The sequence below is a fragment of the Chiloscyllium punctatum genome, chromosome 10 (genome assembly GCF_047496795.1).
Source record: "Chiloscyllium punctatum isolate Juve2018m chromosome 10, sChiPun1.3, whole genome shotgun sequence".
Taxonomy (NCBI): Eukaryota; Metazoa; Chordata; class Chondrichthyes; order Orectolobiformes; family Hemiscylliidae; genus Chiloscyllium; species Chiloscyllium punctatum.
In genome coordinates, this window is record NC_092748.1 from 58,262,888 (window position 1) to 58,278,886 (window position 15,999).

General features: G+C 42.3%; 1 long non-coding RNA gene across 1 annotated transcript in view; it reads right to left on the reverse strand.

The window, feature by feature from the left end:
- Positions 1–5,497: 5,497 nt before the first annotated feature.
- The window catches only part of LOC140482197 (uncharacterized), a 196,721-nt gene continuing 186,219 nt past the window's right edge, over positions 5,498–15,999 (reverse strand). Inside the window, exon 4 of the long non-coding RNA XR_011961684.1 lies at positions 5,498–5,682. This is a non-coding gene — a long non-coding RNA (uncharacterized lncRNA). The remainder of the gene's footprint in view (positions 5,683–15,999) is intronic.

The window sequence follows — 15,999 nt, forward strand, 5'->3', positions numbered from 1 at the left end:
AGGAAAGTATGCAGAACCTGCTCCTGCTGCAGATTTTGGGGGTTGATGTCACAGAGGACCTCCAGGAGGTGAAGGACCAGCAAGCCTCGCTCTTTGCCTCGGAGGCCTCCAGGATAATCTTCCGGTCCAGAGTCCGCTCCGTGGAGCAGGACGAGACATGCTCACGTTTCTTCTTCCAGAATGTGCACAAAGAGACCTCTATGCTCAGCAGCCTGAAGGAAGAAGATGGCTCGGTAACGTCATCTCAGGCTGACATCATGAGGATCAGCAAATCCTTCTATGCCAGTCTGTCTGACTCGAAGCCAACCGACAGCGCGGCCTCCCAGTCGTTCCTGTCCTCTATCACGGAGGTCCTAGACGACGGAACACGAGAGAGGCTGGACCAACCGCTATCTCTGGATGAGCTGACCAAGGCCCTCGAGTCCTTCAAAAAGAATAAAACTCCCGGAAGCAACGGCTTACCGGTCGAGATTTATTCCGCTCTTTGGGACTTGATCGGCCGGGACCTGCTGGAGATGTATGTCAGTATGCTTCGAGCAGGTACCATGAGTGAATCCATGAGGAAAGGCATCATCAGCCTCATCTACAAGCAGAAGGGGGAGAGGGAGGAAATTAGGAATTGGAGACCGATCTCACTGTTAAACACAGACTACAAAATCTTGTCAAAGGTCATCGCCAACCGGGTCAGGTCTGCTCTGGGATTGGTGATCCACCCTGACCAAACCTGTGCTGTACAGGGCAGGAAGATCTCTGAGAGTCTTGCGCTCCTCAGGGATACGATCGCCTACGTGCAGGACAGGGGGGTGGACACCTGCCTCATCAGCCTGGACCAGGAGAAAGCCTTTGACAGGATATCGCATACATACATGAGGGATGTCCTCTCCAAAATGGGCTTTGGGGAGGGAATCGGAAATTGGATCAGACTGCTTTACACCAACATTGTCAGTGCAGTCTCAATCAATGGGTGGGAATCAGATAGCTTCCCTGTAAGATCTGGAGTCAGGCAGGGCTGCCCCCTCTCACCCTCCTTGTTTGTGTGTTGCATAGAGTCATTTGCTGAATCCATCAGGAAGGATGCGAGCCTGAGAGGGGTGACTATTCCTGGCAGCGGGGGCCTACAGGTTAAGGCCTCTCTGTACATGGATGATGTTGCCGTTTTCTGCTCGGATCCGCTGTCCGTGCACAGACTCATGTGCATCTGTGACCAGTTCGAACGGGCCTCGGGGGCCAAGGTAAACCGAGACAAGAGCGAGGCCATGCTCTTCAGGAACTGGGCCAACTAATCCTCTATCCCCTTCACTGTCGGGACTGACCACCTGAAGGTGCTGGGTATTTGGTTCGGGGGGGGGTGGGGCGTGCGCCAAGACCTGGGAGGAGCGGATCAGGAAGATGAGACAGAAACTAGGCAGATGGGAGCAACGGTCGCTCTCAATCGTGGGAAAAACCCTGGTCATCAGGTGTGAGGTACTCTCAGTATTGCTATATGTGGCACAGGTCTGGCCTATCCCCAGAACCTGTGCCGCCGCAGTCACCCGGGACATCTTCCACTTCATTTGGAAGTGGAAGACACAATGTACAAAGATCGGTGCAATGGGGGAATAAACACGCCCAATGCCACCCTCACCCTGATGGCCACCTTTGTGTGTGGCTGCATCAAGCTGTGCGTGGATCCCCGGTACGCAAACACCAAGTGTCACTACGTACTGAGGTTCTACCTGTCTCCGGTGTTGCGAAGGATGGGCCTGGCCTCGCTGCCGCGGAACGCTCCGAGTAGTTGGACCATTCCGTACCACCTGTCCTTCGTGGAGAAATTTATGAGGAAAAACACCTTTGACCACAAGTCCATCAGGAAGTGGTCAGCACGTAGTGTCCTTGAGACCCTTCGGGAAAAGGAGAGGGCGGATCCTGTCGAGCGGTTCCCTGAGCAGACTGTCAAAGCCATTTGGCAGAATGCCTCATTGCCAGAACTTTCCAACAAGCACCAAGACATGGCTTGGCTGGCGGTGAGAAGGGGTCTGCCTGTGAGATCCTTTATGCACACCTGGACTCTCTGCCGCACTGCACGCTGCCCTCGAAGCGGCTGTGGGGGGGACGAGACTGTCACACACCTCCTTCTGGAATGTGCCTATGCAGAGGAAGTCTGGAGAGGAATGCAGTGGTGTTTGTCGAGGTTCGTCCCGAGCAGCGCCGTGACGCGGGACTCCGTGCTCTACGGCCTGTTCCCCGGGACTCACACCGAGACGAACATCAGCTGCACCTGGAGGATCATTAACTCGGTGAAGGATGCTCTCTGGGCGGTCCAAAACCTGTTGATCTTCCAGCTGAAGGAGTTGACCCCGACTGAGTGTTGCATTCCAAGGTCCAGGACTACATGTTGAGGGACGTGCTGAAGCTTGGGGCAGCTGCCGCCAAGGCGCGGTGGGGAAAGACCACCGTGTAACATCTGCCTGCCTAAAGAAGAACAGGGGGCCCATGCAGTCATTGGGCTCTGCTGATGCCTCAGCTAAATATATGGGCATATGATTGAGAAATGCACAGACCTGTATATAACAATGATAAATTCTGATCTGTGTATGTAAATGTTGACATATGTATGGCATGACCAAATGTACAGACCATCAAATCATTTTATGAATAAAGTATATTTTTGAAATGAAAAAAAAATAAGAATGAGTACTTAGGTTCCAACAAATCACAATATATTTCAATAATTTGGACATGGAGATAAAATGTAATGTTTTCAGATTTTTAAATGATAGAAAGCTGGAAGTGTTTTGACAAACTGGTAGAGTGTCTTGGACAGACACAGTGATTGGGCTAGAACATGGCAGATGGAACATAATGTGGAAAAATGTGAATTTATCCACTTTGGTGGAAAAACAGATGTTCAGGGTACTTCTTAAATGTCAAAAGATTGGAAAGAGGTGCAAAGGGAATTGGGTGTCCTTATCAGTAAATCATAGTAAAGTAAAGTTAAAAATCACACAACACCAGGTTATAGTCCAACAGGTTTAATTGGAAGTACACTAGCTTTTGGAATGATGCTCCTTCATCAGGTGGTAGTGGGGGCCGTACTACCACCTGATGAAGGAGCGTCGCTCCGAAAGCCAGTGTTCTTCCAATTAAACCTGTTGGACTATAACCTAGTGTTGTGTGATTTTTAACTTTGTACACCCCAGTCCAACACCGGCATCTCCAAATCATAGTAAAGTAAGGCTAACATGCAGGTATAGTAAGCTATCAGAAAGGCAAATGAAATGTTAGCATTTATTGCAAGTGGATTTGTAGTACAGGAGTGGTGATACCTTTCTTCAGTCATATAGGAGTTCAGGTTAGACTAAACCTGAAGTACTGTATGCAGTTTTGGTCTCCTTATCTCTGGAAAGATACCAATGCTACAGATAGCTTGCATAAAAGCTCCACCAGAATTGTCCCTGAGATTGTAGGACTCTACAATGGAAAGCAATTGGGGAAACTGAGACTGTATTTTCTAGAGTTTGAAAAATCATTGTCACCTATAAAACATATAAAGGATAGGTGCAAGTGAGATGGAAGCAAAGAGGTGCAGGTAAGATGTTTCCTGTAAGTTGTTGAGGAGTCTAGAACTAGGGGTAATTTTTTTCAATAAGGGGATGGCATTTAGGATCAAGATGAGGAGAAATATTTTCGCACGGGGGTGATGAACCTTTGGAATTATCTCCCCCAGTGGACTATGGAAGCTCAGTCTTAAGTGTTGTGGTTGTATATCTTGCAATACAATTGAGTGAATTAGGTGAGAACTAGCATTTAAGAGATGTCTGCCTGCTAACATCAAAAAATGTAATCAGCAGATAGCTGCTAAAGGAACATTTATAAGATTATATTTCAAAATTATTGTGATGTTGTTTCAGAAAATGCTAACACACATGATAAGGTCTTGATCAACTCTCTTACTAATTAACAGAGTTTAGCCAGCTCTGCAAGGGAGAGGGCAGTGTGTTACCTTGTCTTCCTTTATTAGGTCATTGAGCTATTTCCAATGTCAATTAGCAGTTCTGATGATGAGAGATATGACAGTCAGTGTCAATTCCACCCTCATTTATATGGCTCTTGAAACTTTTCTGTTGTTTCCTCCCACAGGTACCCAATGGTTTATTTCTCCATACATTTTACTCTGATGTGTCCAAAGTCCAATTCATGTACTGGTTGTTGGCTAGATACTGCTTGGATTTTGAAGCCTTCAAAATATCAGCCTCACCGCTTACATAAAACCAATTAGAAGTGTGTCATCTGCCGGTTTTAGGAAGGGCAAACAAGAAATGTTTCTTACCCATGCCCTAAGCAGGTGTTATTATTCCTTTCGCATATGTAATTGGCATAATCAATCCTACTCAAAGTTCCTGCTGCAAAATTTGTTTATCCTAAGGTCGCCAACCCTGAAGAATTTGTGCAAAGAAGTTGTTATTTAACTGAACCTAGAAGAAAAGATTCTTACCAATCCATGCTTTGGATGTTCCTGTTCATTAAGCTCCCTGCTAGAACTTCTTACCCTCCTTTCCCCATCTACCTGGACTTCCAGGCTCATGATATCCACCACTATATCCATCCATAGTTCTGACCACTTTTTATCCACTCGATGCCAACCCTAAGGCTCCGAAGCTAGCCTTCAATGCAGTAGATTAATGTCAACAGCTCCCCCAGAGACCTTCAATTATTCTAAAGGTTCACCTTAGATACAGTACTTTTATTTAACTAGAATTAATTAGCAATATGAATTCCTTCCCAGAAATTAGAAGTTATACCAGACTAGTACAAATGATAGTATTTGGCGTAGTAGGAATTGGTGAATCCCAGTTGGCCACCATTAGACCTTTTCTCAAGTTGTTGGAGATTTGTTACTGGTGACATTCCTGTTGCCGCTAGCAGTTGGAAATGGTTGTCACCAGTCGAATATTTTTTACTGGCTCATACTGGTATTTTCTGGACATAATGAGCACGCAAACCCTTATGATTATGATTGTTTCTCCAGTCTGCAGATTTTAAACATATGGTAATGTGGATCGTCAGCTAGATTAATAAAAGTAAGCTCGAGGGATCCTGGCTGTGAGCCAAATTAACTTGTCACAAGGCAAAGAGCAGCTCAATTAGAATTATTTATCAACAAAACCCAAAACATGAAATTAAATTTATGTACAGGGAATAATTAGCATACAACCGCAACATTTATTTACAAATTGTACACATAATGCCAACAATTATTAAGTCATTGTCCAGAGCTTCTTGTTCAAGTCTTGGCTAAAATATAGGCATTCATCTTGTGTATGAAGCCTTCTACCTTAGAAGCCTTCTATCTACTTAGGCCCTGGGTGTGAAGTGGCTGGTGAAATGTACTTTCAATGTAGAAAACAAAGAAATCTTAAGTATAAATTCACATTGCAAAATGCATGTCAGTCCAATAAATAAGAAAGGAACAGGTGTTAATACTTCACACAGCATTCAGCTTGACTGACAAAAGCACTGGCTTTGAAATGACCTTGCAATTCATAGATGGTGGGCTTGGTTGCGTCAGACTGATTTTTCCTGCACCACCTTTGTTCCTCAGATTCCAACAGCTATGTTCTTTATAAACACTGAGTTTGTCTTCTGGCTGCAGATCAAGAATCACAGGTGCTCCAGGATCTCGATTGCACATATCAGTTCATCCTGTAAGTTAAAAAAAGGAAATAGCAATACACAAAATTGACAAAACTGATCTATAGTGATGGTGCTGTTAGTACTCTATTTGCTGTCACTGAGCCAAGAGATTGGGTGGTGCCCTGGAATCCTGCCATCAATAGATGTCTAAGTGTTTGCAGCAATATCTCCAATGTCAAAAAGCACTGGGGACACAACAACGTGTGCATTGTCCCTCAGACTATAATGTAAAAAAATACAGTACCATTAAAGAGAATTTCAGATCCAACATTTCTACATAGCCACATAAAGAGGATAAAAGCTAACCTGATTCTGAGTGCATTCTCAAGCTTCATACTTTGCTCCTCGAGTACTGCAGGGTTGACCCCTCTTCCTCCACATTGTGCTACAGGGCTAGCCCCTTTTCTTCCAAACTCTGCCTCAGTGCTGCCCTTTGTTCCCTGAGGCATCCTCTCCTGCAGCCTGGTGATCGTCCTGCTTCTCATCAGCTGCAATTGGATGGACCTGAGGTCCACTGCAGTGCAGAGTGACCAAGCTCTCTCACCCGCTGCTGGGCAGTGAGTTCTTCCATCCAGGGCTATGAGGTTGCTTTCTGCTGACTCTCCTTCTCTGCTATTATTTCATTCAATATCACATAATCATTCAGCTGATTATTGTGAGTCTTTTCTCTGCTGAGGCCTTCTTTTATTTGTGGAGAAACAGAAATAAAAGCCACAGCAGCATGCAGCCATCATGCATATTTATGCAATACCTTGTGTCTATTCATACTTCCCAGCAACTGCTTTACTCTCATAAATTCTGTGCGGGGTACATCATCCCCATGACAGCTACCAGTCTCAGTGCTCATTGGTGGCATGGGGACTCTGCGCAAGTTTGTTTTTAAAATTTCATGATGATCTTCTAGATTACAAAACACATCAATGAGGTTACATTTAATCAGCAACTACCAGACATGTGGCACAAATGGAAGATCTTTGAGATTTACCTGCCAGCTCCAGAACCTGCACTTTGTAGAATTCATGAGATTCCAACAGTAGCACTCGTTTGTAGATCACATCAACTATTATTTTGATATAAACTGTACAGCATCAAGAAGTAACTTAAACTATTTGATCCTTTCAGCATTACATGGACTTTCCTATTCTGAACCTCAAATAATATTTCATTTATTCTGAAATCTGCAGAAATTTTTATTTGCGATGATATAAAACAGAAGCATATTTCAAAAGCAGAAGAAGGTTTTCTTAGGAATCAAAGCATTAACTGTTAGAAGACTTTTTTTTAAAAAATACTTACGTGATTTCTTGAGAGTGCTTTCTGTTAAGATCCCAGACCACAGGAATAAAACTTAATTTGCAGCCATTTGTTTTGACAGAAGCTTGGCTTATTGATTTGTTGAGGCAGTGAGGAGTTACAGTGAAGAGAAGACCACCAGCAGCAGCACCAGCAGGGATATGAATAAATATCAGTATGTGAAACCATTAATGATCATTTTCACTCAACTCTTTAGCTTTGGTCAGGTCACCAAAACCTTTTCCAGGTATTACAAATACAAACTGAACTCTGATCAGTTTTGCAAGATAAAACTGGACAATGCCCTTTTCATAAAAATGCTTTGTGACAGAAGTATTATTAATTGCAAATAAAAATGCAAATAAAAATTACAACCTGAAATCAATGTGCTTTTGGCAAGGGGACATGTAAAATATTCTACCCCTCCATAAAATGATAGGAGGGTGTAAACCAAAATTGACAGATTGATGTCATTTTTAAAAACATAATTTAGTGGGTAATTGAGTTTTCGCACAAGCCAATTAACCTGAATATTATAACATAAACCTTTTTTCTTTCTTAAGGAACAAAATCTTCAAAAATCTCATATGCATTGATACTCCTCCGTATTTTTCCTCTCCTCGTCTTCCCTCTGACTTGAGCCTTCTTCCAATCCCATCTCTTGCTGTATATTCACCATATACTCTCCCAATTATGATGCTTAACAAACTGTGTTCTTTTCTTCTGTTGCCTTCGACTCCATGCCTACTTCTTTGGACAGAAGTTCTCGCCCCATTCCACAAACCAAGAATGATCCATAAGACTATAGACATAGGAGCAGATTTAGGCCATTTGGCTTATTGAGTCTGCTCCACTACTTAATCATTCACCTATCTTCACAGTATCCTATCTTCTCCACGTAATGCTTAATCTCATTACTAATCAAGAACCTATCTCTGTCTCAAAGACATTCAATTATGTAGCCCCCTTAGCCTTCTGTGGCAATGTGTTCCACAGAGTTGTCACCCTCTGGTGAAGAAATTCCTCTTTATTTCAGTTCTCAAGGACTGTCACTTCATTCTGAGGCTATGCCCTCGGGTTCTAGTCTTTTCTACAAGTGGAAGCACCTTCTTAAATCCACTCTATCCAGGCCCCTCACTATTCTGTAATGAGATCCGCTCTCATCCTTCTAAACTCCATCGAGTACAGACCGAGAATCCTCAACTGCTCTTCATATGACAAGCCCTTCATCACTAGGATCATTCTTGCAAAACCTCCTTTGGACTCCCTCCAGTGCCAGCACATCCCTAACTTCCCAGTTGTTATTTCAATACACCATTGTGATTTTGTGAAAAAATCTCCCTTTTGAATTTGTTGCAGTGTTCCAGCAGAGCTCAATACAAGCTGGAGGAACAGCATTGTATTTTTCACTTGAGTAATTTACAGGCTTCAGGACTCAACAACGAGTTCAACAGCTTCAAAGCATGAACACCCATTTTGATTACACTTCCTTTCCCTCCACCCTGTATCTTGTTTGAATGGTTTGTTTGCATTTTTGGCTATTCACACCTACCATTAGCACCTAATTTGCATCAAGATTACCCTTAACCAGCATGTGCACATATTTTGCCAAAAGCATCCTCACCAGCTGTTCCACTTGCTCTACTTCCCCCTTTGTCAACAGTATAAAAGCCACAATTTTCCAAGCCCTTTTTAGAACCATCAGATCTGAAACATTAACTCTATTTCTCTCAATGCAAACACTGCCAGACCTATTGAGTTTCTTTTGCACATTGTGTTTATATTCCAGATTTCCAGCATCCACAGTATTTTGCTTTTATTCAACCTGAATATTATGTTGTCCATTCTATAATAGGCGGGGATGAGCTTAGCGGCAGGTGTTCGAAGACTGGTTTGGCAGGAAAGAAGTGGGGTACCTACTTCAGAGAGGAGGGTGTTTCCCTATCCCAGATGTTACCATTCCTCCCATTTTCACTTTCAACTTGGTCACCAAAACGTGCCCTCCAACACCTTCTCTAGGCTCCATGATACCTCCCTACCCTTAAATCCATGATATATCTATCCTTAATCTTCACGGGACATCTTACATCCCAGTAATACCTACAACTGAGCTCCAGTTACTAGATTCACTGGCCAATCAGACTGACTGCAAGCTTTCAAGGACAGCAATTCCCCCCTTTGATAGACAGAAGTGTGCTGCTCACCTCTTTAGGGTTGCCTGAGCAAATTATGTTTGCAAGGTGACCTTCCATAATGTCAGTCTATTTGGGACCCACCTTTTTTCCAGAGTGGAGGGATGGCTGAGCCTTCCTTTCTTTCTTGTAAGAGTGTTAGACAAAAATGTTTATAAGAAAGATCAGGTGTTTTAATCAGATTCAGCAGTCGATAGGATGTGAGGTTTAAGGCTCAATTTTGAATAAAACAGAACAAATTTTGAACAAATAGTTTGTATAATTTAGGCTTTATAGTTAAGAGACAACATAATTTTTTGAACAACTTGAAGAACAAGACAATATCTGAAACAGGAGCAACCTGAATGAGATGCTGTTTGAAACAACAAGGCACCCTGATTCTCAGATGCACCTTTGGAGATGGTACTGACTAAAATAAGGATTTTAATACACTAATATATTGTATAATACAATACAATACAATTCAATACAACACAGGAACAGGCCCTTCAGCCCACCAAGCTTGAGCCAATTCCTAATCCTTATTCAGACCCATAATAAAAATACCCATACACAGTTTCTATCCCTTTGTTCATCTCTCATTCATCTGCCTATCAAGATACACCTTAAACAATGCCTGCTTCCACCTCCGCTGGCAGGGTGTTCTAGGCACCCATCACCCTTTATGTGAAAAATTTTCCCCACACTTGTCTCCTAAACGTTCCCCCTCATGTTGAACCTGTGGCCTCCTGCAGTTGACATTTCCACCTTGAGAAAAAGTCTCTGACTATCCAACCTATCTATGCCTCTCATAATTTGTAGACCTCTATCAGGTTGCCGCTCAGCCTCCATCTTTCCAGTGAAAACAATCAGTGTTTATCTACCTTCTCACAATTAAAACCTTCCAAACTAGGCAACATCCTGGTAAACCTTCTCTGCACCCTCTCCAAAGCAACAACATCCTTCTAATAATGTGGTGGATAGAACTGCATGCAATGTTCCAAATGTGGCCTAATTAAAGTTTTATACAGCTGTAACGTAACTTGCTAACTTTTATATTCAGTTCCTCAGCTGATGAAAGCAAGCATGTTGTATGCCTTCTTGACCATCTTATTCACCTGTGTTGCCATTCTCAAGGATCTGTGAACCTGTATGCCCAGGTCTCTCTGTACGTCAATGTTCCTAATGGTTCTACCATTTATTGTACAATTCGCACCTGAATTTGATCTCCCAAAATGTATCACCTCCAATATTTGTCTGGATTAAACTCCATCTGCCGTTTCTCTGTGGAATTTTCAATCTATGTATATCCCACTGTCTCCTTTGACAATCCTCCTCACTATCTGCAATTCCATCAATTTTGGTATCATCCACAAACTAACTAATAAAACTAGCTACATTTTCCTCCAAATCCTTTTTATATATTACAAACAATAATGGTTCCAGCATTGATCCTTGTGGAATGCCACTCGTTAGTGATCTCCATTCAGAAAGGCACTGTTCCACTGCTACTCTCTGTCTTCCATGGTCAAGCCAGTTTTGTTTCCATCCACCCAGATCCCATGAGACTCCCATGAGATAAGTCTCAGTCAGTACAATCTCCATGGCCATCAGCCATTGGGTTCAGGAAGTTCAGCTTCACAAGGTTGGAAGGGAAAGTCATAACACTGTTGCCAATATATATCCTCTGCCTCCCAAAGGGCCTTCATGTACCTTTTTCTTTATCATTCTTTTTCTCAACATCTCGGTTTCAGGGAATATTATTTCTTCTGATTCATATTGCCTGCAATGGCACTTAAAATTGCCTCTACATCACATCATCACAGGATACATGCACTCATATGATGCATGCAGAAATGGGAGGATTCTATTTTCTATCTCTGTTAGAAATTGTGTAAACTTTTATGGAATATACAAGAGGCTGACAGCCCATAATATTTCTGTAATGTGAGGATTCCAGGAACAGCTTCTAAGTGTTTTTCTAGTTTCCAAAGTAATAGCAAACATTACTGCAAGAAATATTTTAAACAGACTTCTTTCAGAAGTTTATCAAGATCTGTTTGGAATAATGCAATGTATACTAACATTGATAAGTTATACCTTTGAGCCAGTATCCAGCATTAATTAGTTGCAAGGAGTGGTTGCAGATATTGTGATTTCTCTGGAGAGTGACATTTAATCTTCTTCCTTCGAGCTTCCTATGGTGCTTTCCGTGAGTTAGAACATAGAACATTACAGCGCACTACAGACCCTTCGGCCCTCAATGTTGCACTGACCTGTGAAACCAATCTGAAGCTCATCCAATCTAAGCTATTCCATTTTCATCCATGTTTATCCAATGATCATTTAAATGCCCTTAAAGTTGGTGAATCTACTACCATTGCAGGCAGGGCATTCCATGCCCCTACTATTCTCTGTCCTATATCTATTACCCCTCAGTTTAAAGCTATGTCCCCTCATGCTAGCCATCACCATCCGAGGAAAAAGGCTCTCACTGCCCACCCTATCTAATCCTCTGTTTATCTTATATGTCTCAAGTCTCCTCTCAACCTTTTTCTCTCTAATGAAAGCAGCCTCAGTTCCTCAGCCTTTCTTCATAAGACCTTCCCTCTATACCAGGCAACATCCTAGTAAATCTCCTCTGAATCCTTTCCAAAGCTTCCACATTCTTCTTATAATATGCACACAATACTCCAAGTGTGACCACACCAGAGTTTTGTACAGCTGCAGCATCACCTCATGGCACTAAAACTCAGTTGCCCCTACCAATAAAAGCCAATACACCATACGCCTTCTTAACAACCGTATCAAACTGGATGGCAACTTTTAGGGATCTATGCACATGGACACCAAGGTCTCTCTGCTTGTCTACACTACCAAGAATCTTACCATTAGCCCTGTACTTGGTATTCCTGTTAATCCTTCCAAAGTGAATCACCTCACAACCTTCTGCATTAATCTCCATTTGCCATCTCTCAGCCTAGCTCTGCAGTTTATCTATGTCCCTCTGTAATCCGCAACATCCTTTGGCACTATCCAAAACTCCACCGACCGTAGAATCATCTGCAAATTTACTAATCCATCCTTCTACACCCTCATCCAGATCATTAATAAAAATGTCAAACAGTGGTGGCCCCAAAACAGATCCTTGCGGTACACCACTAGTAACTGAACTCCAGGATGAACATTTCCCATCAACCACCACCCTCTGTCTTCCTTCAGCTAGCCAATTTCTGATTTAAATCATCAAATCACCCTCAATCCCATGCCTCTGTGTTTGTGCAATAGTCTATTGTGGGGAACTTTATCTAACGCCTCACTGAAATCTATATACACCTCATCAACCACTTTACCCTCATCCACCTGTTTGGTCACCTTCTCAAAGAACTCAATAAGGTTTGTGAGGCACGACCTACCCTTCACAAAATCGTGTTGACTAACCCTAATCAACTTCTTCCTTTCTAGCTGATTATAAATCCTATCTCTTATAACCTTTTACAACACTTAACCCACAAAGAAAGTAAGGCTCACTGATCTAGAATTACCAAGGTTGTTTCTACTTCCCTTCTTGAATAAGTTTTAGGCCTTTTTCTCCTTACCCTGCAAGAGAAAGATGGTGGTCACGGACTTTCAATGACAACCATTGCCATGAAACAATATCCTTAAAATTACTAAGATTCCAAAAGGACAATCACAACAGTCTCAAGTGATGTTTGTTTAATGTCTGCCACAGAAAAAGAACACAACAATACCTACAGCAGAGTTAGCGGTCACATTACTTCAGTATGCCAGGCATCACAATAAGCATAATAGCATTTCTCCAAAGATCCATTTTTTATAAAAAAGCAACAAAAATATACTGCATGTACTTCCAATTGTGGTTACAAGTATTAAAAGTTACACAATAAACATACTCACAAAGAAACGTATCCTTCATTAATGGATTAGTAAGGTAACTCTAATCAGTCCTCTTTCATCAGTCTTTACATTGCACACATGGTCTTTGAATACTACAGGTTTCCTAATGGCACACATGCACTTTGTTCTTGGCTGTTCCTCTGGTATCAACACATGCCTGTGTATTGTTTTCCCCTGAGAGTGTTGTTCACATGTCAAGTGCTGTTACTGTCATAAACTTTGTTGCTGAATTATTTCTGTTTCTGACGAATAGTGGACATCTGGGATGATAGTCATTTTGGAATCTGCAGGCAGCAGGAGGAGATCACTTTTTTTCTGGTTTGCTGCCTTCAATAAAGGAACAGCTTGTCTCATTGTATGTATAAGTCTGCAGCTGCAACTGACAAATTATCAACTACTCAGCTCTGACCATGACTTGGCAGTTTTATCAAAGTCTCATTTCACCTTGATTTTGTGCTCCATGTTGGCACCAGCAATGTAGGCAACAGTAAGTAAGAGGTCCTGTTTGGGAGTATCAGAAATTAGGAAAAAATTAAAAACAGGACCTCAAAGGTAGTAATCTCTGGATTCTTATCTAAACCATATGCAAATTGGCAAAGAGATAAAAAGATTACAGAAGTAAATGTATAGCTAAAGGAGTGGTATAGGAAAGAGAAGTTCCATTTCATGGGGCTTTGGCATTGCTATTGGGACAGGAAGGAATGGTACTATCAGCAAAGAATCCATCTGAACCATCTGGGACCAAGATTCTTGTGGAATAGGATGGTTACAAGGGGAAGCTCAGGAGAGATTTCCAGAACAGTACTAGGGCAGAGATTATGGAAAGGGTCAAGAATCTAACCTCAGGCATATCAGATAAGGGACAACTATGAGAAGGGGGCAGGGTGAGGTCAATGCAGGGCTGAGGGTGTTGTACTTAAATATGCATAGTATATGAAACAACGTAAATTGAGCTAGCAGCACGAATTGAAGTTGGTGGGTACAATGTTGTAGGCATCACATGGGGTTCAGAGCTAGGAACAAAATATCCAAACATAAATGTCCTATCAAAAGGACTGGCAGATGGGCAGGGGTGGGCAGGATTGCCTTGTTAGTAAGAAGTTAAATTAAATTGATAACAAGAACAATATAAGTTCAGTAGACATGGAATCTATGTGGGTAGAATTGAGTAATTACAAAGGGAAAAAAAGACCGTGATGAGAGTTGTGTACAGGCCCCTCACAGTAGTCAGGATGTGGAGCAGAAAATAAACTAGACAAGAGAAAAGGTGTGTAAGAAAGGTACTATTATAATTGTGGGGGACCTCAGTATGTACATGGACTGGGAAATATCAGGTGATAGTGGATCTCAAGAAAAGAAATTTGTGGAATGTCTAAGATGGTTTTTGGAACAGTTTGTGGTACAGCCCACTAAGGAACAGGCAATTCTGGATTTGGTGTTGTGTAATGAGTCTGATTTGATGAGGGAGTAGGTGAAGGAACCCCTTGGGGGACAATGACCACAATATGATAGAATTCACCCTGCTGTTTGAGAAAGAGAAACTGGAATCAGGTGTAATGATATTACAGTTGAGCAAAGGTAACTACAAAGACATGAAGGAGGAACTAGCCAGAGTTACTCAGAAGGGGAGCCCAACAGGGAAGATGGTGGAGCAGCAATGATGCATGTTTCTGGGAATAATTCAAGAGTCACAGCAGAAATTCATCCCAAGGAAGAAGAAACATATTAAGGGGAGGACAAGGCAATGGAAGTCAGGATCAGCATAAAAGCAAAAGAAAAAGCACACAAAGTAGTGAAGATTAGTTGAAGCCAGAGGGTTGGGAAACCTTTAAAAACCAGCAGAGGACAATGTAAAAAGCAATAAGGTGAAATATGAGGTAAGCTAGCTTGTAATATAAAAGAAGATTAGAAGGGTTTTTTTCAGATACAAAGAAGATAATAGAGAGGCTAGAGTGAACATATTACAGAGGAGGAAGTGCTGGATGTCTTGAAACACATAAAGGTGGATAAATCCCCAGGATCTGATCAGGTGTACCCTAGAACTCTGTGGGAAGCTAGAGAAGTGATTGCTAGACCTCTTCAGAGTCACAGGTGAGGTGCCAGAAGACTGAAGGTTGGCTAACGTGCTGTCACTGTTTAAGAAGGGTGGTAAGGACAAGCCAAGGAACGATAGACCAGTGAGCCTGACCTCGGTGGTGAGCAAGTTGTTGGAGGGAATCCTGAGGGACAGGATGTACATGTATTTGGAAAGGGAAGGACTGATTATGGATAGTCAACATGGCTTTGTGCGTGGGAAATCATGTCTCACAAACTTGATTGAGTTTTTTGAGGAAGTAACAAAGAGGATTGATGAGGGCAGAGGGGTAGATATGATCTATGTGGACTTCAGTAAGGCGTTCAACAAGGTTCCCCATGGGACACTGGTTAGCAAGGTTAGATCTCATGGAATAAAGCGAGAACTAGCCATTTGGATACAGAACTGGCTCAAAGGTAGAAGACAGAGGGTGGTGGTGGAGGGTTGTTTTTCAGACTGGAGGCCTGTGACCAGTGGAGTGCCATGAGGATTGGTGCTGTCTCCTCTACTTTTTGTCATTTATGTAATTGATTTGGATGCGAGCATAAGAGGTACAGTTAGTAAGTTTGCAGATGACAGCAAAATTGGAGGTGTAGTGGACAACGAAGAAGGTTACCTCAGATTACAACAGGATCTTGACCAGATGGGCTAATGGGCTGAGAAGTGGCAGATGGAGTTTAATTCAGATAAATGCGAGGTGCTGCATTTTGGGAAAGCAAATCTTAGCAGGACGTATACCCTTAATAGTAAGGTCCTAGGGAGTGTTGCTGAACAAAGAGACCTTGGAGTGCAATTCATAACTCCTTGAAAGTGGAGTTGCAGGTGTATAGGATAGTGAAGAAAGCGTTTTGTATGTTTTCTTTCATTGGT